General features: G+C 55.3%; 2 long non-coding RNA genes across 5 annotated transcripts; both read left to right on the forward strand.

Annotated features, from left to right (window-relative positions):
- The first annotated feature begins 650 nt into the window (after window positions 1-650).
- LOC311437091 lies at window positions 651-8,474 on the forward strand. The gene is made up of 3 exons (XR_014693291.1): window positions 651-834; window positions 3,888-4,026; window positions 8,171-8,474. It is a non-coding gene; the product is annotated as an uncharacterized lncRNA (long non-coding RNA).
- A 7,164-nt stretch (window positions 8,475-15,638) lies between these two features.
- Window positions 15,639-26,134, forward strand: LOC311437090. Of its 4 annotated transcripts, none has more exons than XR_014693287.1 (4): window positions 15,639-16,011; window positions 20,808-20,946; window positions 23,985-24,132; window positions 24,971-26,134. It is a non-coding gene; the product is annotated as an uncharacterized lncRNA (long non-coding RNA). The 4 variants fall into 4 exon arrangements; XR_014693288.1 differs by having other exon boundaries at window positions 24,000-24,132; XR_014693289.1 differs by lacking the exons at window positions 23,985-24,132; window positions 24,971-26,134 and adding an exon at window positions 21,084-23,874 and having other exon boundaries at window positions 15,639-16,077.
- Window positions 26,135-27,997: the final 1,863 nt, after the last annotated feature.

Consider the following 27,997-nt stretch of genomic DNA (forward strand, 5'->3'; position numbering starts at 1 on the left):
AGCCAAAACCCCTCTCCTGACACCGGCGCTGCTGCAGCACTGACAAGTCCGCGCTGCAGCACGCGCGGCAGGGAGCAAATCCCAAAACGTGCCCGGCCGCAGGCTGCCCCCAGCCCCCGGGGATGGGGACCCACGCGTGCGTGGGCACTCACGGGGCTCCCAGCACCGTCACTTCCACGGGCAGCACCCTGGGGTGCAGGGCTCCTTCTCGCGGGGCAGCCCCTGACCGCAGCTGCCTTTTGGGGACGGGGACGCGGGGTCTGAGCCGCAGGATTGCAGAGCAGCTCTCAGCCTGGGGACCCTCCGGCACGGCCACTGCTGCTCCCCAGCGTCCTGCCACTTCACCTGGCGACACGACACGTTGCGGCCACCGAGGCGGGGAAGGCGAGCCGCACGGTGAGCATCCCACGCGGCTGCAGCGGCTTAGTCATGCTTGCACCTCTGCACATCCACGCAGCAGCGGCACGGGCAGGCAGCACCCCGGGTTTGGGACCCCCCCGCCCTCCCGGGACGCACGGCTCCGAGCAGCCCCGGCTTCCCCGAGCCGTCCCCGTGCCCCTCGCAGCCAGGCCGGCTCAGCATCGCCTCCTCCTCCGCACCGGGGCTCCCCTGCGGCCGTGGCTCCGAGCTGCGCCCGGAGAGCCCCGGGCTCGCCCCGCTCCGCTCCCGCATCGCCCCCCGCCGCCCTCCGGCGGGCAGAAGGCTCGGGGCACCCTGCTGCTCCCCATCCCCTCCTCCTTCCCGAGGCACCGACGGGTCACCGGAGCCCAAATCATCCCGGAGGGTTTCCGCGGGGCTCTCGGCTGTTCCCTACCGGCACCGGGCACCCTCCTGGTGAGTTCCTGGGTCCCTCCCGAGTAACGCCAGCCCCAGCCGGTCCCGGACTTTCCTCGCGGCAGCACCCACCTGCACCCGCGTACCCCTCCATCTGCTCCGGGCTGCCCGAGCGTGCCCACCCCGCAGCGCCGGGCCGGGGGGAGCTGCGAGGGGCAGGGCAGGGCAGGGCACATCGCTGCGGGGCACGTTGCGGGGCTCCCCTCTTCCAGGCGGCAGCCTCCCGCCGAGCATCCCCGACTTTCCCGCAGCCCTCTCCCTTCCTCCCGGCACCGAGAGCTCCGGGAGGGGCCGGCCGGGCAAAGTTAGCCCTTGTCGCAAAGCGGGGAAGGGCTGAGGGGGGGCAGCCCCTCGCTCCCCGCCGCCCCTTACCTGGCGCAGCGCCGCGGCGAGCTCCCCCCGCATCCCCGGCGGCTCCCCGCCGCGGCTCCCGGCCCGGGGGACGCCGAGCCCCGCCGCCGGAGCTCAGCCGGCCGTGCCGAGAGCCGGGCTCGGGGCCGCCCCTCCACGCCCCGCGGCCGGGCGAGGCGAGGGGAGGGCCGGGGAAGGGGCTGCGCCCGCTCTCCCCTCCCTCCTTTCCTTCCCTCCCTCCCTCCCTCCCCTTCTCCCTCCCGGCAGCGCAGCCTCCGCGCCGCCCCGGCGTGCCGAGCTGCAAACTCCCAAGTTTTTCTCTTTTTCTTTAATTTCTGCAGCCCTCCCCACACACACACCCCGAGGCGCGCCTCCCACCTACCCAGGCGCTGCGCGCCCTCCCCGTGCCCCCTGCTGGGCGAGCCGGGCCTCGGTGGGCGAGCACCGCCCGTGGGGAGCCGCGGGGGTCCCGGGGGTCCCGGGCGTCGCCCTCCAGATCCAGGAGCCCTCCCTGCTCCGCCACGGCCCCGGACAGAGGCCGTGACGGGAAGGTGCCATCCCGACCTCCGCTGAGGTTCCCCTTGGTCCCTCCTGCTCCCACTCGACTCCTCCAAGCAGGTCGGGCTCTTACTTTGGGCAACTTTTTGCATGTTTCCCCTTCTGCCAGGTGTTTGCTGTGCTTTTTTTGCTCTTTATCTGCACCTCCCCTGACCTGGCAGCTGCAGTGAGCGCCAGCTCGTGGTTCTGGAGGTGCTGCAGTGGATACTCGTGTCCTGCACCCCACCTCACCACCTACATGTCGGGTGCTGACAGCAACATCCCGGGCTGTGCCCCACGGCTCGGCCATTCCCAAATCCTCCCCCCCGGCTGCAGGATGCTGGAAGCGTTGCTGTGGGATCCCAGCGCCAGGCAGGGGCTCGGGACAGCCTCACCCTGCAGCCAGCGGGTTGGGGGAAGCAGTGGCACCGGAGTCCCTGCACCGCGGTCGTGTCGAGAGAGAAAATCCCTGGAGACGCTGGCATCGCCTCCGCTGTGAGAGGCGAGCCAGGCTGTGCTGGCGAGTTCAGGGCTCTGAGATCGCCGCTGTTCAATCTCGGGAAGCACAACAGCACAACGGCAGAAGCGTCGCTTTTGATTTTCGGCATTTGGGACCGGTGTTTGCTGTGTTAGGAGCACCCGGAGCTCGCATGGCCAAAAATACTGGTATTTCTCAAGTCTTCCAGAATACCCTGACAACCCTAGCCCCCTTAATCTAATTTTAGAAAACTTTGTGGGGATTTTATATTTATAAACAGTTGGTGCTTAAATATTACTCCTCTCACCATAGCAACAGCTCCCCATCGTAGCATCCGTTACACCGCGCCAGTGCGTCGCTGCAGCCTTGTTTTGGGTGAGAAAACCCTCAGATCACACTCGTTCATGCTCATTCTCCTGTGCCTCATGCGGGGCACAGCCCAATGCCCCTGCCTGCCCAACCATCCCACAGCCAGGGCTCTCGGTGCTTCCTCAGTACCCAGGTGCCTGTGGTGTGAGCCGAGGATGCTCACATTTATTTGGTGCCTCTGGTGGGGAGGAGATGGCTGCCCCGGAGGGGTTTTAGGCAGCACCGTGTGCATGGCAGGTCACGCAGCTCTGTTCCGAATGGTGGTCTCAGGTTTTCACATGTGGCTGTGAGCAGGGGTGCAGAGGCTGCTGCCAACTTGGTGAGTCAAAAACGCTCACGTCTGAAAATTTTAATCTGAGCTCAAATGCAGTTTGAAAGCCTCCAATTTCCGTGCTCTCTAGCAGGAGATTTCTGTGAAGCCTTTGTGTTTTCTCCTCCTGAGTTATGGTTCAAAAAATCTACCTTAACAACATAATCTGCTTGGAAATATATGTAATAAAATACAAATGTGGATGTTAAGGTGATGTGAAGGTTACTGTTCTAATCACTCAAACGCAGCCAGGAACAAAGTTATGATTTGCACAGTAATCCAACCACGTTATATCCCCCGTACGTCTCGCGAAGGGCCGTTAACATAAAGAGCAACGTATTAAGGCACATAAATTCCAAGGGAGACTAATAGAAAATACTATTTGTGTGCTTAAGCACCGCGGGTTGATAGCTCCTGAACCGCCCGTGTCAGGTTGTACACGGCAGCGTTTACCAACCCACCGGCGTGCCGCAGCTTTCCTTAGGGGATTTTGGCTCCCTGCGGGCTGTGAGGGAAATGTGACGGGCACTGCAGCAGCCAAATGCACAGGGGGATTGAGAGGAAGGCTGTGGAGGAAGAGGTGCTGTGGTGCCGGCTGTGGTGCCAGGGCTGAGGTCACCGTGACCGCCTTCTCCTCTCAGCTGCCCTGGGGCTGTGCGTGGAGCCCTGCGGGAGCCAGGGGGCTGTGAAAACGGCCCCCAGGCCTCAACTAAGGCTTCTCAAGGCAATTTCGGATGCCTTGGTCTTCAGGGAGGGAGTCTGGAAGGTTCTGGGGTCAGTCGACTTTCAGAAAATGTCCTTCCTCGCTGGCCTTCAAAGCCTTAACGACAGGCTTTGGACTTAACGTCCTTCTGTGGTTCAGAAGTGAGAATAAACAGCTCATGTTATAATCCCTCCTCTTGAAGAGCTTATAAAGCCCGCTTGTGCAGGACTTGTAATGTAGCTAATGATGTGTTTATGCGCCACAGCCTTTCATTCCCCTTCCTTTTTGTCTTTCCTTCCAATTAGCCAAGGAACACGACGTGACAAAACCCTCACCACCGGTGCAACACCGGCGCTGGGTCCTGAAACAAGGAGACATCAGGAGTGGGAAAAATGGGTAGGATCAGCACTTCACCCTCCCTGTTGGTGTTGGATTTACACACTGGTAAGTGTGCAGGTGGGCCAGGTGAGGATAACCATCTCAATATGATGTTGTTGCTTTGATGTCCTTACACTGTGGTGGCTACAGATCAGCCTTAAATTGCAGAAGGGAAATTTTCCTCCTTTACACACACACACAAAACAAATAAATAAATAAAAATACCACCAGCTATCCATTTACATGCACCCAGGATTTAGGGGCTGAGTGGGCAATGGCTTTTTAGCCATGCCACAGCAGGTCACCAGCTGCTCCTTGTCCCCAGCCCATCCCATGTGAGAGGAGAGGTCCCATGGTGGCAGTGGACACGTTGCTGCAGCGCTGGGTGCAGCGAAACGTTCCCCTTCTCTCCTGTCTGGCACCCAGCCACTGGGTTTCATTATGCCTCTGCCTATTAGATTAAAGAGCTATCTACTATCACAACTATTTTTCCTCTGTAGGTATTAATAGATCATGATCAAGGCACCTCTTAACCTTCTCTCTGAGAAGTTAAATAGACTAAACCTTTTTATCTCTCATGACGAGGCAGGGTTTTCTGGGCTTTTCATCGCTCTTGTGGTTCTCTCCCACCTGCCTGGTGTCTGCTTGGAAATGTGGACCTGTGGGGGCAGGCAGCATCCTGGGACTGACCCTGCCAACACATCCCTGCTGTTTTTACCCATTCGTGCTCTCGTATGTGTGAACACCAAGATGCGTGTCCCCAGGGGACCTCCAGCATCTCCTCCTCACCCTGTCTCCTGCATTTCTCTTGCTGGGCAAAGAAGAGCTAGATTTTGGATGGGTCTGGCCTGTCTGTTAAGAGTGGTCTTTTGCTGTTATGCTCCTGCTGGGTTACCAGAAAGTAACAGCACTGTGATGTCTTCTACTAACATGGCGCCTGTGCTGGGGCTGGTCAGACCTGGGCTGGGTGGTGCTCAGCTCAGCTGACTGTAAAAGTGTCCTTGGCTATGAATACAGCTGTGCTTTTAGCCCTGTTTCTGCTCACCCTCCTGGTGCACAAACACACCAGCCATGCCAAGCTGAATATTTCTGTTAAAATCCTGCAAGCAGGGTCAGGGGAGCGGCTCTGGTCTCCACGGTGCTTTTTCTGCTGAGCTTGCAAAGCGGTGCTGCTTTTCCTCCAGGCATGATGCTGGAGCTGATCCCCAGGCTGCTGAGCCAGCACGGGGACAGGAGTGGGCAGGGACGTTGGCCAGGGCAGGGATGCTGGCTGGTGGCCGCAAAGGAGCGAGAGAAGATGACCTGGAGCCCCCCTGGCCAGGAGCAGGATCAGGCAGGGTCTACAGATCCTGACCCCTGCAGACACACTCCTTGGCTCGCCTGCGAGATGGCCCCAGGGAGGGTTTGGGGGCCTCAAAACCAAGTGCGGGTAGAGACCTGTGTTTGTGCCCTGCTGCCACCCAGTAGCAGGCCTCAGTGCTGCCTCGGGGCCCGCTTGCCAAACAGACCTTCTCATGAAGGTTTTTGGAAAATCTTTATCGTCCATCCACAGCAGAGCAGAGGGAGAAGCACCTCCGAGCTGGCTGTGCCTCCTCTGACAGCCACCCCACCCTGCTCGAGCTGGCAGCAATCTGGGGGGAACTGAAATCTTTCAGTTTTGAGGAAAATGTCCTTCCCCAAGGAACGTGGTGGATGCTGCCTTGTTTCACTACAACTTTCACCTGCCCACGTGCTCCTTCAGGACCTGGAGACCCCTTCTGGGGGTGGCATCATGCAGCAGCATGGTGTGAGCAGGCAGGGCTTCCCTGCCACCCTCAGGAGGCCTCAGGTCCTACCTCCTGCTGGAAGAGGGGTCAGCCCTGGGGTCGGACCACCTTGCTTAGATCTTTATCCAGCTGGGTCATGAAAAGCTCAAGGATTGAGCATACCATGGCATCTCTGTGGGCTTTTTTTGCACTGCTTGATTGGCCTCAAACAGTGCCATCAAATAGTTCCCAGGTCTGTGAGCTGTGTGGGGAAACCAGCCCTCCTTAGCCAGGAGCTGAGGCACATGAAGGGACAACTTCTTGGCACATGGGAGCCACAAATGGGATCCTGCAGGTCCCCCCACCACGTACCCCTCTGGTGCTTCTTTGGAAATATTTCTTTAGGGTTTTGAAAGCTCTAAATCATCAACAGCATCTGAGTATCTGCTGGTGGTTGGCGTAGTATGGAAGAGATGGTAGGCACATAGATACACATTTAATATTGTCACGCACATGGAAATGCAGCAATTCAATATAGGCTAAATATCAGTACATTATACTAAATGCATATTAATCCAAAGTGGCTCATATTTCTGCGTAGTTATGCACTGAGCACACAGTGAAGTATTTACATGTGTAGCACCTATTGCTACTGGCTCACGTTAAGCCATATACTTATCAGAATAGGGTTTTTGACATATGTCATATACCACGAGAAGCTGTGATTCTTCTGGTCCTTTCAAAGCCTTTTTCCCCTAGGTAACACCTCTGTGATAACAGGTCAATGGGGCCCAATCCTCAGCACCTCCTGTGCCTCTGCAAAGCCTGCTGGTGGCTTTTGAGTCCATCTCAAGCCTGTAATCTTGCAAAACACAATAGAAGGGGAAGAAACATGTCCTGCCACACACATCTGGTCAAGCGAGGAGGGAGCAGAGCTCTGTGTTGGGGCTCCAGAGCCTCAGGCTCTCCTGTAGGGGCACGGCCACGATTTGGCCCCAGCAAAGCGGGCACAAGGGAAGGGGCTCCCCACTGAGGCATGGGCTGGTGAAAGGGCTTCTGAGCTGCAGGGTTTGCTGGGCAGCATGGCTCTGTCTGTCCTGCTGGGTGTGTGGGGGGGTGCAGCCGCCCGAGCATCGCTGGTTTATTTTGCAGGCGACGGTGATAATTTTCTGCCTGCTGCACGCTCTTTAATTAACAGCTCGGAGGATGTGGGGCGAGAGCGAGGCGTAATGAGCACTCCGTTTGCATATCAAAAGGCAGCATCATTAATAGCTATCCCTGCGAGCGCAGGGGCTCTGAAGGCAGGCGGGTCGTGGGCAGATGGTGACACTTTGCACAGGTCACCCGTGCTGGCATCACTGGGAGCAGGGTGACGGTCCCCATGGGCAGACCTTTGCCACTCCTGGGTACCAGGAGCTTCATTGCCACGGCTTACATGGGAGCAGCCTCAGAAGTATTCTGGCAAGAGGGCCCCACAATAGCCTTGTTTCCAGGCAAAGGGGGAGCTCTCTGGGGATTTTTGGCTAAATCTCCCAAATCCGGCAATATCCGCAGCTGCTCTGCAGCAACTCCTTACCGGGACTTCTCTGCCTGGCTGGGGGAGTTGTCCCCGGGTGGCCCCTGACTCCAGACAGTGCCTTGGGAAGGCTAGAGCCTGGAAGACAGCTCATCCTGCTGCCAGGGCTGCTTGTCCTACAGCTCACACGGGGAAATCCCATGGGTCTCCCTCTGTCCGTGCTCAGCCAGCAGGATTAAATGTTCCTCTGCCTCTGGCTCCTGCACGGAGGAGATCAGCTAGTGGGGTGACGGCGCCCTCCTGCACACAGGCTCCTCTCTTTCATTAGCTCTCCTCTAATTAAATGAGGAGGAGCACGATGCCAAGTGTTTCTTCTGCCGTGCTCCCCCTTTGTCTCAACTCCCCTGGCTCCTGAGCTGGCTGCCCGTGTTTGGACGACTTCGTCCAGATGGCCTCAAGCAGATGAGGACTTACAGCCTCTGGAGGAAGGGGCTGAAAGGATTTCCAGAGATGGATTTTCTCCTCGTCCCCCTCTCTGCTAGGGCACCGAGAGATGCCGTGAGGGGCCGCACGCAGCCAGCTGGCAGAGCATGAGAGGGGCCTTGGTGGGGCTGCAGCAGGAGCCTGGCTCCCGTCCCTCCTGCTGCAAGCAGACAAGGACCCGGTGCTGTGCTCTGCCTCCTGGGGCTGAAGGAAAGGCCAAATAAACAAATGTATGCTTAAGACAAGGAGCATGCTGCAGGGCAAATTTGCTACCAGACTCCTTGAAGCCAGCTAGAGGTGGAACAATGTAATGATTAAATTAAGGCGCAGTTAAGATTAAATTGATGGGTCTGTGAGACATGGGGTTAGAAATTAGAGAGCGATTGATTAAGAATTAATATGTAGGCAACACTCATTGCTTAATGTGTGCTACGTTTGTGATGCACTGCGCCTGTGCTGCGCTTAGGCCTACAGATAACAGGAGCCCCTGGGACCCTGAGAACCAGATCAAACCAACCTTATGGCTCAGACTGGGACCAAGGGCTCAGAGAGTATGCACAAGGAGACGAGATGGAAAGCTCAACTCCGATGAAGACGTCTTACTTCATCCCAACAGCCAACCAGATGACCACCAGAGAGTACTATGCAAACGCAGAAGGATTCATAAGACAATTAGCATACAAAGTGGGGCTAGGTGGAGCTAGGAAATCAATATACATAGATGTCCTGTGAAACTTAATGCATATGTTATATTTTAGGGGTTAAAAGAGAACACGAGTGAGCGAATTGTTGCGTATCCCTTTGGGAGCTATCCCACATGCACCTGGTGTCGAAATAAACCACATGCCTACTTTATAACTCATTTGCTTTTGAGTTGTAGAGTTCTTCCGCAAATCATCTGGATGATCAAGTGCCAAATGGACACAGTGGGTAATGACATCAAGAACTAAGGTTGGCATTAGGGAGAATGAATGACGTGATGTTCAGCTGAAGGAGCAGCTGCCCTGCTTTCAGGCGGGGTCTCACCAGTGTTGTGCAGGGATCGAGCCAGGGAAGTGGCCGTGGGACAGCTCCAGAGACCAGGAGATCTTGGCACCAGAGAAACCTCTCAGCTGGCATCACAAGCCCAGCTTCAGTAGTGCTCTCCTCCCCAAATACCCCTGTCCTTATCTCTCCCTTAAAGCAAAGGGAGAGGATGAGTACAAGCCACCTCCTAACGTGGCTCTTTCCTCCATCTCAGTGAACTGTTGGCAGGAGAGGGTTAGGAAAGGACCAAATCCTTCTCCCCATGGAGGTGGCACCAGACCATGTGGTTCTCACACCTGGCTGTTGAAGGACATGCACAGCAGAGTAAAACAAGGGCTGAATGAGTTTCAGCTGGAGGAGCTGTAGATTAGGGCCACCAAACACCTCCTTGGATTGACAGCTCTTTACAGGATGCTGTGCCCTGACTCTGAGACCTTCAAAATTTTGAGTTTCCATCCTGTCTAGCAAGCCAGATACGGAAGCATGCTGGGGAGGGATCAGAGCAGAAAGTCCATGTAAACAAATCCACTTGTCATCCCCAAAGATCTCCTTTCCTTCTCCAGAGGGTTAGTTGGCTTCTGTTGCGTGTTTTTTCTTTGTTTGTTTGTTTTTTTCTTCCAGCAGTGGTGCTCCATCCGCAGCTCTTTCTCTCAGGAAGGGGCAGGGTTGCTGCCCGTACACCAACACAGGCAGGATATCTAGCTCGCACAGGGCTGCTTGCAGCTTGTGATTTGCAGCAAGCGTCGGTTTGGTGAGCAGATGTCTGGGAGGAGGAGGCCAGGAGCTTCCTTCACTTACACAACAAGGTCTTGGTAAACCTCCTGTTCGGAGCCGGCTTTCCTGGGGAGCATTTGGCAGCTTGTTTGTGCAGCAGGAGGGAGGATTAACCATTAGCATCCTCCCTGGCACCTCTCGCTGGAACCCGTGGGCTCTCGATTCTGGCTCCCTCTGTCCTGATCCTGGGAGCTGCCCAAACTGGAGATATGCACGGTGGGGAGAGAAGCAGAGAAGCCTCTCCCACCGGCCAGCACAGCCCCACTGCTCAGGGAGAGGTTGTGCCCAGCCTCGGTGTCTTATTTTTTATTTATTTATATTTTTTTTCCAGAAGGCTTTAATTGAGTTTCCCTGGGGAGAAGCATTTCTATCTAATTCGGCTCTTAATTAACCCCGTGCACCCCAAAGAGGCTCTGCAGCCACTTGTAAATTAAATATGAAAAGCATTATTTATCTGGGAATAGCAGCCTAATGGCTGCGGCTCTGACGTTTATGGCTGCTAATGATGATGGATGCGGAGAGAGGAGCCAGGAGGGGAGCGGAGGGGACGAGTTCCTTCTCTCTTAAAAGATACAAGAGACAGACTTGTATGGGCCACCCTGCGGGGGCACGAGCGGGCTCCTTCTTGCTCAGATTAAAAACAGATGTGACAGGAGCACAGGGAGCTGGAGGAACCCTCTGCCCTGCCGGCCTCCCCCTGCCTCCCCCCCAGGCAGAGCTGTCCCCGGAGCAGCCCCTGCCCCTCTGGAGGTGCTGCAGAAACCCCCTCAGGTTTACCAAAACCGCAGGTTTTACACAACAAAGCGCGTTCCTCCGCATTTGTTGGCGCTAATGCGGTTTGCCAGCGTGGTACCAATCCATGCGGCACGTGGAGGGCTCTCCAACGCTCCTTGCCATCTCCCGTGGCTGAGAACCACCTGAGCGAGCTGGTACTTCTACCACCTGCATCTGCTCCTCCATCCCAGCCACTGATAACAAACTCACAGCAGGAGCCAGGCACAGATCCTGACTTTGCTGCTGATCTTTTGCCACCATAAAACCAGACAAGCTTTGGGGTTCCTTGCCGGTTTCTCGTACAGGGAAAGACAGTGTCTTTTGCCCCACGGCTAATAGGCTTTCGTAGCAGCTGCCTGCACCATCTTTTGTCAAAGGAGCCCTAAATAAATAGCCACTTCGTTGTGCTTTATCCACTGCTGGGCTGATAAGTTTGAGGAAATCTAGGAGATTAGTGAGACATGATTTTCCTCAGAGATGTGCACACTGGGCTGTATTATGAGATGTTCTGGTTTTAATTATCATTCCAATCAATTTGGTGCACACAGATGTGCAATTTACTGATCTGTAATTCCCCAAATTACCCCTGGAGGCTTCATTTTTATTGTCAGTGTAACATTTGCTACCAACTATCTGTTGTTTGTTTTTGGGGGGAAGGTTTTCTTGTTGTCTTTTGTTTTTACACCTCCAGCCATCTGCTCTGTGGAAACCCGCTCGGGCTCATTTTTTTATTTCTCGTTACCTGCTGCAATGTCTGCTTCCAGGCCAGGCTTTGGTGTCCCCATTTCGGAGCCCCCTGTGAGCATCCATCCCATGGGGACAGTGGCTGGTTGCAGGGATGCACGGAGCAGCCGGCCCCCCCCCCCGGCAGCAGGCAGGCAGCGGTCCCACCACAGCTCCTCACAAAGGTGTACGGCTTAATTAATTAGTGTTTGCAAAACGCAGCCAGGGCACGGTACAGGAGGTGTCAGGGAAGATGAACACATCATGATAAGTGCTCTCTTCATGGAGATGCGTAATTGCTCCTTCTGAGGATCAGCAACTGCTTCCAGCATCGTTTTCCCAGTGTCGACTGGTGCCGTCCTGGGACGGGGCAGCCTGCTTTGGGCTCTCAAGGTGAGGGGCATGGGGAGCACCACACACAGCCCTCGTCCCGTGCAGGGACACAGGGCTTCTGGAGAGGGAGATTGAACCAGCCCAGCCCCAGCGGTGCCTGCTAGGCTGGAGATAATCTCCATTTAATTCTCCTGCAGATGATAATCCACTCGGGGATGTGGTCCCCGTGCTCCTTGACCTCTTAATCCCATTGCCACGGAGCCTGTTTAATGGAGAAGCTGGTGAAGTGGTACTGGGCATCCCCCAGCTCCCCACGGCCACCTGTCCCTCTTGCCTCCCCCGTTCCTGCCTGGCACAGCTCTGGCTTCAAAATCCCCCCTTGCTCTCCACCCTCCCCCAGCTGAGACAGGCGGAGGGAACCCCCAGACCCCAAGGCATGGATGTGCCCAGCAGCAGCTGCTTTCCCTGGTGGCATCTGGAGCAAAGCCCTCCGCATCTGCCAGAATCTGACCTCTCCTGTCTGCTGGGGAGGGACAGAAAATGAGGGTTTGATCCCCTCTTTGTCTCCCTGGGCACCAGTTTGGCAGCCCTGCAGCCAGGGAAGAGGTTGGGCTGCCTCCTGGTGAGCTGCTGCAGCTCACTGGGTCGCTGCCAGCCCGTGGAGGGCTCACACCCTCCTCTGGGCCCTAAAAAAATGAAACTTTTACTCATTAACAAGCCGTTCCCACAGGGGCAGGCAGCTGCCTTGGTGCTGCAAGCCCTGCCCGACTGGAGGCTCCCTCCTGCCTTTAGGGTCGGGGCCACTGCCAGCAGGAGCCTCCCCCCACTGAATTTGGGAGTGGGAGCGTGGATGTTCAGCTGCCTGGCATCAGACAGCAGGGGAACGTCCTGTTCCTGTTCCCTTTCATGCTCCCATGGCCTGATGTTAAAGGACAGATTCATTCATTTGGGGCCCCGTTACAGGAAGGTGAAGCGTCCTGTGTAGGAAGCAGCCTGGGAATTGTTTTGTCCTCTCTGCAACCATCCCACACTCCCAGGATGCTCCCTCCAGCAGAACGGAGAGCCCAGTGAAGGGGGGGGGACTCCGCTAAACGTAAAAAAAAAAATTAAAAAAAAACTCTTTTGAAGCTGAAGTCTTGCAGGCAGGCACTTCATCGCGCTCTTTTTTTGCTCTTGCATGCATATTCAACCAGAGAAAGTGCTGTTCCCCTAAGGTGAAATGCTGGGATATTAATTTTCTGAAGTTCTCGATAAGCTATTGAAGATTAATTTTAGGGAAAGCCAGGGGATATGATGGATTGGAGCCCAAGCCTGCTTAAATATGCAATATTAAAAATTGATCGTTGTCTCTCCTTGTCATACACCCTGCCCCAGTGTCTGGGGCAATCCCACAGTCTGACAAAAAGCCAGGAAAATACTCAGTAAGCCCCACGCCCAGCTGAGTGTAGACTTTAATAACTTGTGTTGCCGTTATTATTGTTAAAATCACTTTTATTAGTTTCTGTTTTGGTTAATGCCTGGCTCTGTTGCGTGGATTGGTAGCTGGGGATTCCGCCTCTCCCCGCTGGAGCATCCCCACAGCCCCCACCTGGGGATGGTGCTGAGCTGGTCCTTAAGCACCACGCGGCCCTGCAGGGGCAGCCGGGAGCAGGGGGATGTGCTGAGCACAGGCACATCTGCCCACAAAAATAATCCAAAACCACTGGAGTTATCAAAGCAGCGACAAACTCCTGCAGGTATTTCTGAGGCTGCTGCAAAGCCAATGCCCATCTGCGGTGGAAGGCGCAAGGTCGCTCCGGGCGCTCATCAGCAAGGAGAAAGCTCCCTCCGAGCCTTCTTTGTCACCATCCGGATGAGAGAAAGTCCCCTCGATCCACTCCTACCAGAAATCTGCTGATGCTCGGTGCCTCCCCGCAGTTAATGACTGCGGGAGCGAGGATTTGCTGGCATCTGCACTTTGCAGAGAGCCGCCAGGGAGCGGGCAGCTCCCACCAAGGGTGCAGGGAGGACCCGCAGCAGGGTCCAGCATCAGGTTTTTCTGGCTGACTTGCTTTTCTACAAAGCATCTGGGAAAACCGTGGTGATGCTGAGGGGTTACTGCAAGGTATTGATCCTTGGGGCCAGGCTGCTCACCTCCTGCGTGCTGGACCCCAGGGATGGGCAGCACGTCCCCTGTGACAGGCTTCACACGAGGAGCCGCGGTTGAGCGCAGAAATGTAGCGCACTTGAGCAAAGAGCTGTTATTTGCCTAAGGTCCAATCTTCCCTCATTTGTGCTTGGGCTGTAGAAGCACTTGTCCTAATGATTCATCCGTGCTCTTCACTGCAGCAGGCTGGCAGCAAGGGACAGGCAGGTCTCTGCAGCTCCCGGGCTGTGCCGTGTGCCATGCCCCCATGCAGCATTCCCCATTATGGGATGTGGCCAAAACAGCTGCCTGGCCAGCCCAGGATCCCTGCTGTGCAGCCTCCACAGCCACCCCTGGCTGCCTCCTTCCCCGTGACCAGAGGGACAGGGGTGGAAGGTTCAGCAGAAAGCCATGGCAAGGTGTTGGCAAGGCCAGGGAAAGAGAGGAAGACAACGGGAATGGGTGAGGAGCATGGTTGGTTTGTTTGTTTTGTGGTTTGCTTTTTTTTTTTTCTTTTCCCTTCACCAAATGCAGTTTTATTTTCTGCGTTAAAAATTTATGGAGCCCTTCATTTAATATTTATAAAGTAAGTGTCTTGGTGATAAATTACCGAGGAACACAACAGGGCAGCCTTGCTGCTGGGGTAGGAGTGCCCAGCGGAGGCTGGGAGCTTCCCATGCATCTGGTCTGTCCCTGTCCCTCGTCCAGCATCCCTGGGGACAGCAGGGACTGTGCTGCAGGGCTGGGAGGAGGCTCCATGTGGGTGTTTGTCAGCGTCAGGCTGTGGCACTGCTGGCCACCGTGTTTTATGGGGAAACACAGGTGGGAGCAGGAAGCCAGGCTGCCAGGGGCTGAGATGAGAGCCGCAAGGTGACCCAAGCATCTTCTGAAAACTCCGCCAGGTCGATGTGATCGATCCTGCTAATCGTTTCCTCTGTCAGAGCGAGGAGCAAAACCCTCGTGCCATTGCCACCCAGGGGACAGGAACCATTCCCAGAGGATGGGGACCCGTGGGGTGCCGTGATGCCTTGCAGGAGCTCCAGCCCGGCCCTCGCACGCTGCGACACTCAGCCCTAAATGTTCCTTCTGCTGCAGGTGCAACGCAGCAAATGGAGGCAACTCATCCGAAAGTCCCTGAGCTGGAGCCGCGTGGCCGCCTGGCTGCTCTGGATGGGTTAAATGACACTTCCCTGGGGCGTTTCGGGATCATTTGTTCCCTCGCTCCACCTCCCTAACTAGGCCTGGGGAGGTGGCGAGGGAGCGGACAAGGTGGCCGAAAGCAATTTCAGGCCTTGGAAAGAAATAAACTGGCATGTAGCGGTGACAGGGAACTGTGCAATTAGTACAACGGGGCAATGTCAACAAGCTCTTAACGCCAGTTGTTATGGCAACACCAGGAAAAGCAATATCGGTGCTGGAAAAATCGAGAGGCTGAGAAACACCAACAGCGGTGGGCAGGGCAGCACCGGGGCGGCTCTGGGCATGGGACTGGGGAGAGCTGGCAGCCCTGCCCTGGCTGGTCGAGCAGAATTGGGGGGAAAGAGGGTGCTGAGAGGCTTTTTTGTTAGCGAAGTGATGGTGCTCTGGGACCAGCAGCCAGCTCTGTCCTTATGGGGTTCCCCGGTGGCAGGGCTGCAACCCAGGCTCAAAGGGAAGCTGCTGCGGCAGGCCCGTGGGGGCTGAGAGCGTGTGGCTTCAGGGAGAGACACATCCTGAGCCCTTTAGAAAGAGATGAGCGACAGGAGGATCAAAGCACTGCAGAGAATTGTGTTTTGTCTAAAACCCAGGTCTTAACGGCAGCTTTTGAGTGAATCTTAAGGCGACGTAATGGGATCTCTCAGAAAACAGCACAGCGAGCCTCGCAGCTGGTGCAACCAAGAGCAAAGACCTCTGCGTGGTGTTGGTGAAGTGTTCTTGCCCTCACAGCAATAGCTGAGTTAGTCATTTCAGCAACTTAGGACACTGGTGGCTGTTTGCACTGGGGGTGTTTCTGCACAGCTCCGCGCCATGCTGCCATGGGAGGCCTCCACAAGGCCTGGTGCAGTAGGAATGCTTTTGCTGAGCTTGATGGGGCTGCTTGTGGAGCAAACCGTGTAACCGTGTCTTTAAGGAGGCACAACCAGGCCCACAGTGAGGGAGCAGGTTCCTTAAAGCTAATGAGGTGCTAACGAATGGGGCTGATAACCTGTTGCTCTCACCTGCAAATGCAGTAGCAGTGTGTGCGTGGTGGTAGCTGGCTGTTGCAGCTCTTTGGAGAACCTCTAGCATTAACTCTTGCTAAAGATGCCATAAACTTCATAAACTTGCTTCTCCCTGCAGCTCCAGCAAGGAGAGGTGCTGGAGCTTTGCCCTGCTGCTGCTTGATGCAGTTAGCAGCCCTGGGAATAGCTCCTTTCTTCCTCCTCCCAGAGACACCAGGGATGTCCTGATTCCTTCTGTCTGTGCCAGCTCCAGGCTGCGTGAAGGGACTACTGAAACTGGTGCTCATTTGGCTTCAAGATATCTGCCTTTGGGTGGCCTCGTGCTTCTCTGCTGGGATTGTTTGAGGTGAGGTGAGTGGCCTGGAGACCATGCGTGACAAATGAGGGCAGGAGGACAGCATGCTAGCAACTCAGAAGGTAACAGCCCTGCACCAGTACCCCAAGTTCACCCAGTTCACTTGGGAGGAGAGGAAGAGACCCCATTCCCCAGGGAGGTTAATTCCCATCAAATTCCTGCAGACCTTAGGCAGCAGCCGCGTATCCTCCAGCCCTGCTCTGCCTTCCCAGGCAGTGCCACTTCAGCTCCCCTCAGCCTCCTGCTCCTTGGCTATACCCGGCGTGCTGCTCCTGTGCAGCATCCTTTGATTTCTGCAGGGAAAGCCTTTGCCAGCAGAGAACGTGTCTGATTTTTTTCTCGCTCCTCGTCAGCAGCTTTGGAGCTGTTGAGATCCCTGGGGACTGAGCCGGGCTTCAAACAGTCAGAGGAGCGGAGACCCAGTCTCGAGAGACGGCTGAGTGCAGCACAGCATCCGCTTTTTTTTTCTTCTTCCTTTTTTTTTTTTTTTTTTTTTTTTTTTTCCCTACGATGCTATCAAGACGTTTCTCTGTATTTCTTTCTTTGCAAATCAGTAGAATGCAGCTGGCTTCCCTCCCGCTGTTGTCAGGGGCTGTTGGGGAAGGTGTTTTCATTTCGGCTCTTGAGTTGAAGAATAAAGGAGGAGGAGAAGGTGGGAGAGAGGCTGCCAGAGAAAAATATCAGAGAAGGGCATGGGAGAGTGGCTGCTCGCAGCTCACCTGTGGAGGGAATAACAGCAGGCAGCGGGGATGCAGGATGCTGAGCACCAGGGATCCCAGCCTTGGTATCAGTACAAACCAGGATGGGGCTGATGAAGCTGGCTGGCTGGCTTTGGGGAGCCCCTGAAGTCCTGGACCTTCAGGCAGCACATCCCTGTGGCACCAGCTTGATTTCTCCTGCACAGGTAAGGGGCTGGCTTTTGCCTCCTCCTGCCATGTGCAGGCACCCGGCTGCACCAGTTCTGTGCCAAGCCCCCCAGGCTTTCCACCATCATTTTCTAGCCAGGCTCCTGACCCGGTCCCATGCTGCTCTGGAGCAGAATCCGGCCCCGTGCTGCCACAGCTTACAAGGCTGATGTATTAGTCCTATTCCCACTGAGCTCCTTCTTCGGGTTTGGCCTGCGATCATTAGGATAAAAAATACCCTTGGCACGAGCTGCCCTCCGCAGAAGTAATCCTTCCTCCCTGCTTGGCTCTGCTCCGGCTGCTGCCCTGCCAGATATCCCAGGCCCTCCTGCAGCGGTCCGCTTGTCCCAGCTCTGCTTTGTATGGCTCTAATGTCCACCCCAGGGGATGAGGTCCCTCAGCAGGGACCTTGCCTTCCCTGGGAGCTGGCTGCAGGTATGCTGCCACCCGTGCTGGGCCATCAGTTGTCTTGCTGTGCATGCGGGGTTACTACCCATGTGTCCCATACTTCTCTGCTCCTTGTGTACGCTCTCCTCTGAGCTCCCTTTTTGCCTGCTTTTGCTGCCTGGGATACACCAGACCCTCCTGCTCTGTCCCCATGTAGAAGAAAGGGAGCAGTGGCAGGGCACAGTGTCCCCTCCTGCCTTCCTACACCCAGTCCCAGTGTCCTGGGAGCAGAGCCTTCCCCCAGGGGGATCCAGAGGGGATCTGAAGCCCTCCATCACACGCACACACTCAGCTCTCCACTAACTTGTGGTGCCTCTCCATAGCAGCTGCAGAGAGGGCTGGGTGAAACTTGGGAGTCATTAACTCAGCTGGAAGGATGAGCTAATGAGAGGAACCTTGCGAGCTTCCCTCCCTGCTCCTGCTTGCTCGGTGCATATTAATCTTCCCAGCCACATGTGCCAGCAGCATCCCCGGCAGCTGAGCGCACTGCTGCATGTTTGCTTTATGGGCCATTGTTCCTGTGTCCCAGACCTCTGCTTGACTTGCTGTAGTTCTTCCCAGTGAATTTGTTCCAAACCAGATGATTTAGTGGCACGCAGAGACCTGGAGATGGCACGGGGAGGCCGTGCACGTTAATGAAGTCCCTGTTAGTGCTCGCATGCTGCTGCACGGGCAGAGGGAGGACGGGGTGTTGGGCACAGCCCAATTCCCTGTCCCTTCTGGCACTAGGGTAGCCTGGTGGGGCTGAGCACAGTCTGTCCTGCAGGTCGTGAGGGGCTCCAGGGTAGGGATTTGTCTGGCCAGGCTGGGTGATGGCAAGTCAGCTGCTATAGGGTCATGCTAGCATTGCAGAAATGTAATTAATTCTGTGCACTAGCCAGGGAATAAAGGTGAGTTTGAGTATGGAGGCTGTAAAACCCTCCTGGGTGAACACATCTATCTCGTCTTGAGCTTTGTGAGCAATCCCAACTGTACACCTCCTAAAAACACTCCCATGGAGCCACAAATTCCTGCACAGTGTCTGTAAGGCTGTGGTGAGGCTCGCTTTTCTTAGGCTGGGAAATAGCTCACGGCACCCTCAAGATACATTGACCCCAGGCTGTAAACCACTGACCTGCAGCTTACAGAGGAGAGAAACAAGAAGGCAAGGCAGCAATCCCCGCACAGACAGGCTGTACGCTCCAAAGGTGCCAGGGTGGGGTTTTAGTTTAAAAGCTGCTGCTGCTGTGAGCATCCCCGTGGGGCCAGCGGCCATCCCATCCCCATTGGGAATGGGACATGGGGTGAGGCTCAGCATGTGCTGGGCTCCACATGCTCCTTGCCCCCAGCATGGCTTTCTGCTCCTCTTTTTACCATAAGTGTTTAGTTTCCCTTTAAAGGAGAACTTCAGAGGGGTGAGCTCTGGGAGCAGAAGTCAGTGTGGTTTGGGGCCACCAGACCCCAAGCCCAATTAGCTCTGAGTGCGGGAGGACTCTGCTTTGTTCTCTAGCTCAGAGCACAGCTAGCGCCCGGACCCCGGGAGCAGGACATATTTAAATACTGCTGCTAATTGAAAGTATTCTAGCTCCATATTTCTCTTAAAAATTAACTCTTTTGGTTCAAAACACCAAACCAAGGCATGAGTTTCCTGTAGGCTATTAAAGCCATGTAAGTGTCAGTACCCAGGAAACGCGTGCTTGTTGCTCAAAAGTTAATGCCAAGCCAACAGCTCGGGAAGCATCTGAGACCTGGAATGAAATACAAAAACAGATTTTGGCAACAGTAATGGGCTCTCGAAGTGCAGAGAAAATGCTGTCAACGATGAGCTCAGTCAAATTTGAGAAGCTGCGAACCTGAAAAAGCAGAAAGGCTGCTTGCCATTTCTGTCCTAGCAGTGACATCCGACCGAGTGAGGTCTGCTCTTCTGAAAATCTGTGAGGATGCCGGAGCCAGAAACCAAGCCTAGCTCGTTCGCTGTGTCTGATGCTGCCCTTCATAAATTGTAGGGCTTTTAAACACGAGTGCATATTGAGAGTGCTTTTTTGTCCTGTATCGAGGACAGGTAAGGCAGGCTAATAAAACCGAGTGCAGATTCTGAGTTTATACATATTTCAGTTAATTACCATCCAAATTAAAGCTTATTCAACTGATGAGTTAAAAAAAAAAAAAAAAATTAATCAGCTAGTGAATAAATGCAATATTAATCCTTTCAACATCAAAAAAAAAAAAATTATAATCAGAAGAAATGTTAATTGCGTCATAACTCGAACAAGTGAGTTTGCCTTTCATGGACACGGGCAAACCCCAGCGTGGGCTGGTGCTGCCTGGTGGCTGCAAAGGGGCACTGGGCTGGGAGCAGGCACCCCGGGGCAGGGGGCAGAGGGTCTGGGGTCCCCAGACACAACACAGCCATGGTGGGGACAGGCAGAGCCCACACCGGGACTGCCAGCTGCCGGCGGCTCCGTGTTGCTAAGCAAGGAGAAGTTTTAACGCCTTGATTAATGCCCTGACTCTGGGTGAGTAATTAGAATTAATGTGGGATATCAAATCAGGAAATCAGGCATTATTAGGAGGAATTAGTGATTTATTTTCATTTTACGCCTGGCTCACCCCAATCCCCCAACACAGACGGGGGATTTGGCAAGAGACAAAGCTCCTTCCTCGCAGCGAAGGAAGGGAGAAAGAGGCAGCGATGGGGAGCGGGGCTGGCAGCAGAGCGCAGCGCTGAGTCCCCCTCTGCGTGGTTAATCGTGGAGCTTCATCACAGCCTCCTGCGGACAGCAGAAGGACCATTGCCCACAGGATGCCTGGGGTCAGGGCAGTGCTGTGCATGGGTGGGCACGGGGACACCAACATCCCCGTACACAGGTGGGCACGGGGACACCAACCTGGTGCCTGGTGCGAGCCCTCCCGGCTGCAGCTGGCGCCTCAATCACTCCAGTAAGGAGCTGGTGCTCCTGCACGCCTCATTGCCTGTGCCTGAGAATGAATTTTAATTATACTGCCCGGGCGCCGTAAATCACCGGGGCAATTAAAATCCCCATTTGCACTGACTAATTGCGCCACAGCATGGGTTGTGGCGGGACGTTCAGCCGCTTAGCCGAGGTGTGCGGAGGAGTGGGGTGGATTTCAGAGGGAGCGTGGCCAAGGGGTGAGGACAGGGGATGGAGCCCACCCGCTGCTCCTGCTTCCCACTCCCCACCCTCAGAGGACTGCTCATTTTGGTGCCTGGTCAGAAAAAGCCCAAGGGAACCTCTGCTCCGTACGTCCCTCGCAGCTCTGGGAGCTCGAGGAGGTTTTGGCCTGGTAAGGAGGTAAAATGGCCCCAGAAAGCAACCCTCTGTACCCCAACCAGACCCTTCTACCTTTTTTCTTCTCGGGCAAGGATTTTAAGCACTTTTTCCCACTTTTTCTTTCCAAGATTAAAATGTCATTGGTATGGTTCTTCCTCCCCCCTGTAGCATCTCAGCAGTGCTTTGCATTACCTTTGATGTGCCTCACGTGCCGAGTGCCTCCCAGAGAGCAGTGGGGGAAGCTTCAAGAACGGTGTTCAATATGCACAAAGGCTGTCTCTGGAGAAGTTTATCTTCGTGGAAAAAGGTAAGAAACCTTTCTGTTTCTAATTATTTTGAGTCTATAAACAGGCCAAAAAAAAAAAAAATAGGAAAAAAAAATCTTTCTGCCCATCCACCAGAGAAGGGAGGAAAACAAAGACTGAGTGTCCCTGGGCGTTGCAGGTGGAGCTGAATGTTGGAGCTCACCCCTCACCTCCTACCTGGGGTTTGGGCCCAGCTGTTTGACCGAGGAAGTGGCTGATCCCCTGCTTGTGCACAAGGCAAAGGCCAGGCTCTGTCAAGGAGACGCCAAGAGAAACCAGCCCCTGCCCCAGCCCATGGTCCTGTGCAGGGAGGAACAGCTTTTTCTGGCTGGGTGTGAAGGCAGCGAGGGCTGGGGGGCTCAGGAGGCTCCAGCCCCTGATCGGGCTCATTTGCCATGCAGCTGGCACTCCCCGAGGAGGAGCACGCGACTGCAGAGCTGACTGCTAAAACGCATCCCGCTGCGAAGCATCGCACAGATTTGCATATAGTTCTTCATCAGAATTGAGACGTATTTGTTTAATTAGCACTGCTGTAACACCGGCTGGGCTGGAGGAGTTGAGGCTGAGCGGGCAGCTGGACCCCAGACATGTCAGGAGAGCAGGACACAGCCGTAGGGACAGCATCAAAGGGTTCCCTGCGTGGCATTGAGCAGCTCAGTCAGCTCTCGGTGTGGCAGCAGGTCCAGCTGCAAAGCACGAGGCCCCTGCTTGGAGATGAGCAGGGCACCAAACGGGGCTGAGGCATCCTCCCCGGGTGGCTGGAGGATGCGGGTGCTTCGCTTCGGTGCTGCCTGCAGCAGCTGAGTCACCTTGCCCTGAGGTTTTTGAGCAAAGAGCCAAGGTACGGCCCGCGAGCTCGGTGATGGATAGGGAGGCATTACATGGGACATGGGCCTGTCGTTATCTGGCTTTTTGGCACCACAGAGGGGTCCCCGTGCCCTCAGCTGCTGCCAGGCAGCACGGCAGAGGGCAGGCTTTGGCTCCAGCATCCTCAGCCACACAGCCTCCGTCGGGCAGGCAGATTGATAGGTGTCTGGCGGAAAACGTCCCGCTGATAGCCCGAGAACAAAACGCAAACAGGGAGAAATGACAGCTGCTCCTGTAGCTGTTCCATCATCGCTGCCGATAGCAGCACGGCGCCTGCAGCTCCGCGATTGATGCGTCCCCGGGGACACCGGGAGCGCGGATGCCACAATCAGGGAGGATAAAAGAATCGCTGCTGGGACCCAGAGGAGGCTTCGGATCCTTATCGGGAACAAGAAGGACATCAATCTGGTGCCAGCACGGGCCTGTCAGGCGCAGCCCGCACACTCAGCACTGGTAGGACACAGCCCTTGCAGTGGTGTGGAGCAGCTCCTAATGCCGTGTAAAGGACTCTGATTAGTTTAAAGCAAAGCCTGGTAGCAGTTTTCAACAGCGTCTCGAGGAAATCGCATCGTGACCATTTCAATCTCCACTGCTGCTGCCCTCTGGAGAGCGCAGGCAATATTTCTCTCTCCCCTGGAACAAGTCAGTCCCTTTGACTTTTGTTTGCGCTCACCCTTCAGCTGATGTAGGGCGGCTTAGCAGGCGAGGAGGTGTTTGGGAGCCAGCCTCCCCTGTGCTCAGAGCACACAGCTCACCCTCCATGTCCCTAACTGGTGGCCCCATTGCTCCTGGTGGCTGCCAGCACTGTTCCCCAGCAGCCCCACACACTGGGGACATCGATGCTGCTGTCATCCACACTTTTCTTGCTGGAGAGCTGCAGCAGGAGCGTGGGGCAGCAGCAAGCCGGTGCCCAGGCACACAGGAGAGGTGCCTGCATGGGATTTGGGTAAGGCTGCCCGAAGGTGCCCTCCCTGCCTGCTCCCCACTTGCGCTCATCGGCTGTGACTCCTGGCAGGAGAGCTCTATCCGAGAGCGGGCCGGGAGCCACGGGCAGGTAATTGCTAAAGCAAGCAGGGCCGCGTTAATTGAGGCGACGGCAGCCAGCAATGTGCTCTCAGTTAAGCCTTGGCTCTGCCGCAGCTGGTGGGCAGGCACCGTGTGTCCCTGCTGTCCCCTCCCGTGCTGTGCCCTGCTGTCGGCTCCGTGGCCAAGGGACACGCTCCTCGCCGGCCACCCCTGCCCTGCGTGGCACGAGGCAGCGTCTCGGGGACCCCCGTGCCATGGGGGACCTGTGGGACCAGGGCTGGCCCCGTGTCGGGGAGCAGGGAGGGGTGGGATGCGGCTGTTATGGCAACAGAGACTCCGGAGATGAAGGGAAGGAAAAAGGCATGCTTTAAAGCACGTTTCCATGGCAACAACCATCTTCAAAGGCCTGGGTGAAAAAAAAATAAATAAAATAATTGGTAAAAAGAGGAGGTTTCCGTAGAGGGGGCACCTCTGTGGTGCTGGGGGAGTCAGACTGGGAGCATGGGGCCTCCTGAGAGGGGATGGGAGCTGGCAGAGAGGAGGGAGCAGAGCTGTGGGGTTTGGGGATGGTGTGGTGCCCCCTTCCTCACCCACATTTTGGTTTTGCTGCTGGGGCTGTGCTCCGTACACCACAGGCTCCATCCTGCACACCACAGAGCACGGTTTTGGCCCCAACCACCGCCCTCACAGCCTCATCGCTCCCACCACATCATTTTGGGTTGTCCTTGCCCCCAGGTGAACCTCTCTTTGCTCACCCAGCCCTGCTCACTGTCCCAAAAGCCCAGCTCTGCCATCACAACCTGCTCCCTGCACTGGGGCAGAGCCAGCAGCCCTCTTGCTGCCCGTAGCCTGCAGTGCTGATAGCCACAGGTGGAGCAAAGCCACTGCTTTGTCAGGGGAGTTTTTATTTGGTCAGATATCGGGGTGGGGAGAGGAGATCTCCAGGGCTTTGCCTGGAGCTGGGTTTCAGCAGCCCCAGGGGGTGAGGCCTGACCTAAATTCAGCAGCAAGGTTTCTTGCAGTGGATGGGGGAGAAAAACAAGCCTTGAACAGGGGAAGCTTGGATTGAATTAAATCTGGATCGAATCGCAGCCATCTCCTCTGTGTTTCTTTAATTGGAAGTTCAGATTCGGTTTATTGTTCCCAGCTCCGTCGTTCTCAGTTTCCGATGTGCCGCAGGATTTGCCGTCTCAATCAGCTGCGATGGTTGTGCAGGGAAATTTGGGCTGCTGAGGTTTCTGGAAGTTGGGAAATTAGGATGTTTCGTTGGGTTTCAGAGTTAGAGCTCAGCGAAGGTGAGTGGAAGGGCCCTGACTCTGGCTGCTGCTTTCACTGCCTTTGGAAGGGATTCACTGGCCTGGTTTATTTTGGGTTATTGCAGTGGTGCTCGGGGCATAGAGGCAGCTTCAGCAAGTTCCTTTCTTGGGTAACAAGAAAATATCCAGGGCTCGATGACGACAAGCCGAACGGGTCCGCACACATGTGCATTTCGCTCCCCTAACCTCCGGAGGGTTAGAGCAGTGATATGCTTAATCCTGGGTGTTTGGCCAACTCTCAACTTTGTTAGGCAGCTCCCCGGAGGAGGAACAAAGCTGCTCACATATGTACAGGTCTGAGCCGCTGGCTGCGCTCCAGAAACTGCTCCTCTCTGCTGCTGGAGAAGCTGTGTTTGTGCTGATCCAGGCGCATCCCCTGGAGGGATTAATGCTCGGCACACCTGACCTGGCACAGGCAGAGAAAGGGAATTGCTGCTTTTCCCCGAGGAGTGCCAGCGGGCTCTCTGTTGGCTTCAGGCATGGTCAGGGGGAAAGCTGGGAGCCTTCTGGTGTCGTCCTGTGCTCCTGGGCAAGCTGGGGCTGCTGAGTGAGGTCTCAGGTCCCCCTCCACCCCCTGCCCCAGCACACAGCTCAGCCAGGCTGCAAGATAAGGGGGATGGACACAGGCAGGAGGGAAACAAAGCTGGACCATCTTTGTCTGGCGTGTGCTTCATGACGGGGCATCCCATCACCATCCCATCCACTGTCCCGTTCAGCACCCCTATGGGAAATGCCCCTTCTCTGCTGGATCGACTGTTTTTTATTTTATTTTATTATTTTTTTTTTGTTGGTTGATTGGGGATTTTTTCATTTCCAGGGAAATGGTGTTGCTGCTCCATAAATAACGTGTGTTGCTAACTATACTGACAAGCATCCTGCAGGGGCTGCCGTGCCCAAACTGGATTCAGGGATTTCGGTCCAAGTGAGCACCTGGAGGAGGCAGGTGGGGCTTCAGAGCCTGGTTTGAGGCAGCCACTTGGCCACCGAGGATGGCATCAGCAACAGCTCCTGGCTCTGTCCTCAGCCTGAAAAGCCAACTTCAGCCCAACCACGGAGAACGGAGCCAAAGCAAAGAGAAAGCGGAGTCACCCTTTGGTTTCCCTGTCTGACCTAGCCTTAAAAACTCAATTTGAAGGCGGCATTAGGGAAGTAAGATATCGTTTATCAGGAGCGACAGATCCAATCTATAAATTAGCATGCTCAGCCTGGGAGTCAGGAGGCAGAGATATCTATCAATTTCTCCCTGGCAGGCTGACACAGGCACACAAATTTGGCCAATTCCCCAGAGCAGCATCTGGTCTCCAGCAGGTCTGAGGGCCCAGAAGTGCTCGGAGGGCAGAGCCAGGGACAGGGACATTATATGGGAGAGCCCTGGAGATGAGCACAGCTCCCGGCCCCCTGCTCTTCTCCACCCCACCATCCTCCGTTGTGTGGGCGCAAGAGGCCCCCAGCAAAATGGGGTTTGCTTCTCAGCCCCAAGGCGTGGTGAGATTTTAACTGCTCCATCAAGGCGTTCAGCATACCATGAGCTGCAGAACTGCTGCAGTCCATTAGGGAAAAGCTGGCTATTTCAGGATCTACATCTACACAGCTCGCCTCCACCCTCTGAAAAGAAAGGCTGCAATATTTGTAGGACCTACACAAACATAGCGGTAGATGTACACAAGCTGCTGTCTCTGTGATCTGGGGTTTTAGGGCTGCTCATCTCCCAGCCCCTGGTGACTTTTGACGATAAGTGGCATGACTGCAGCAAAGGACAAGCAAATGAGGCTATTAAGAAGCCTGTCAAGAGGCGTGTGTCTCCCTGAATCCCTTTTCCACATAAAAAAAGTACCGAGGCTGAGACAAATTGCCATACACACCTACCGCCGGTGCTCTCACCCACTGCGTGCTGTGCCAGAGCAGCTGGGGGCTCCCCATTAAACTCCCCGTTTTGTGATTTTGCCCAAACCTTCACATCCCACCACCAATTCCCACCCGATTCCCAGCCCGATTCCCACCACCAGGAGCAGCATGGAGTGTGCATGGACCCTTTTCAAGCACAGAGGGAAATGAGGGGAAATGGGGCTAAACAGTAAGCTGGAGCCCTGCAGGAGGGGCAGCTGTGGGGACAGCTCCTGGCAGGGGAAACAGCACCAAAATGGGGGTAGGGGGAAGCTCAAACGGTGCCACCAGCAAGCCTGTTAAGGGTCTCATAAATAAAAGCCCATATAGACAGCAGGTACTGCAAGGCTTTATAGGGCCATAAAACACCCCCAGCTGCCACCAGGGCTGGAAGGGATGGGTAGGGAATCTAATTTCCCAGGATTTAAAGCAGGTGAGAGAGATATAAATGTGTGTTTTTAATAGTAATTAATGCTGCCATTCAGCAGCACTTAAGCTCTGGGTTCGGAGCGTTTCCAAGGGGCTGCCTCATAAATCACAGCCCCGGAGAGCCGGGACAGGCAGGATGCTGCTGGCTGCTGGAGGGGCCGGGGGGCAGCCTGGGAGGATCCCAGGGGTGCTCATGTCACCTGTGGGACCAAGGGACACGCTGGTCACCCCCGGCTGGGCACTACAGCGCTCGGTGTGGCCCCAAAAGTGGCTTTGCATCGCCTTTGCTGCGGGGGGGAGGTGATGCGGGACGGCAAGAGGAGGGCTCCAGACCCCTAGTCCTGCCCAGGCCAGGCAGGGAAAGCCCCAAAAGCGTGCCAGCCCTGCCCCCTAGTGTCCCCAGCGCCAAGTGTCGCCAACATCGATGCTCGGCCTCTTCGGGTCTCTTGTGCGGCTGGGAAAAGGGATTCGTGCCGCCTCCCCGCCGGGATGCACCGACACCCCAGTTTTAGCAGCCGGGCTGCGGGTATTCAGCCCAATTGCTGCCTTTCAAGTAGGTCAAGTAAGTTAGGGAGGAAAGGGAGAGCTTTCCCGGGGAGTTTCTGCCTTATTTTAAAAGGTTTTGGTGTTAAGATGGGGAAGGATTGGGAAAGACACAGGAGTGCTGCTGCCTGCCCAGGAGCATGGGCACCTCTGGGGACGTGGGCACAAGGATGCTGCTGTGACATCCAGTTTTCCCAGTGCCTACAGCCCAGCAAAACTGGGTCCCAAGCTAGTGGTAGCTATTTTGAAAGCACTTGAGGAACCTGAGGCAGCGCTCTCTTAAAGCAGGAACAATCCTGGGCTGGTTCTTGGTGACGTGGTGCCGCGTTAATGTGCAACCAGGCAGGAAAATGCCCAGGCCTTGTGTGCGTAAGGAGGGCAGTCACTGCTGCTATAGCGTAATAAACACGTTCTATAAGGAAGTCAAATGTATTGAACTTCTCAAAACTAGATTAAAATGTAACTTCATCAGCCTGGAAGCGTGTGCTTGTAAAAACATCAGCAAAGTCGTAACAGGATCCAGAGACTGAAATCCTGAACCCAGCAAGTCCAAGCATGGAGCAGTGTGTGCTATTAGGGGGAAACAAACAGCTATTGGAGTATATTGCTAGTGTCCCACCAAATTTAGTATTCCTGGATGTATTTTTAGACAAGATTGATTTTTTTTTTTTCCTCTAAAAGATGAGCTTTCATTCAAGCAGGAATTAATTCAGGAAAGCCCAAGGCTGGTGCTGTGCCAGAGGCCAGCCCGCATTGCCACAATGTCTCCAGCTCACATGATAACCTATTAATTACCACCTTTCCTCAGAAATCTCTTGTGCCCCGAAGCAGAGCATCCCTCGAGGCAGGCAGGCAGGCCAGCTATGGCACGGTAACTCTGCCAGACAGCTTTTCCACCCAGGCAAGCCTTTACTCAAAGCACTTGTCAAAACCATTGCCATCCCTGCAGACGAGCTCTGCCTAGGGAGATTGACCAGCGCAACTATCA

Source organism: Aythya ferina (genome assembly GCF_964211825.1).
Source record: "Aythya ferina genome assembly, chromosome: 5".
Lineage (NCBI taxonomy): Eukaryota > Metazoa > Chordata > Aves > Anseriformes > Anatidae > Aythya > Aythya ferina.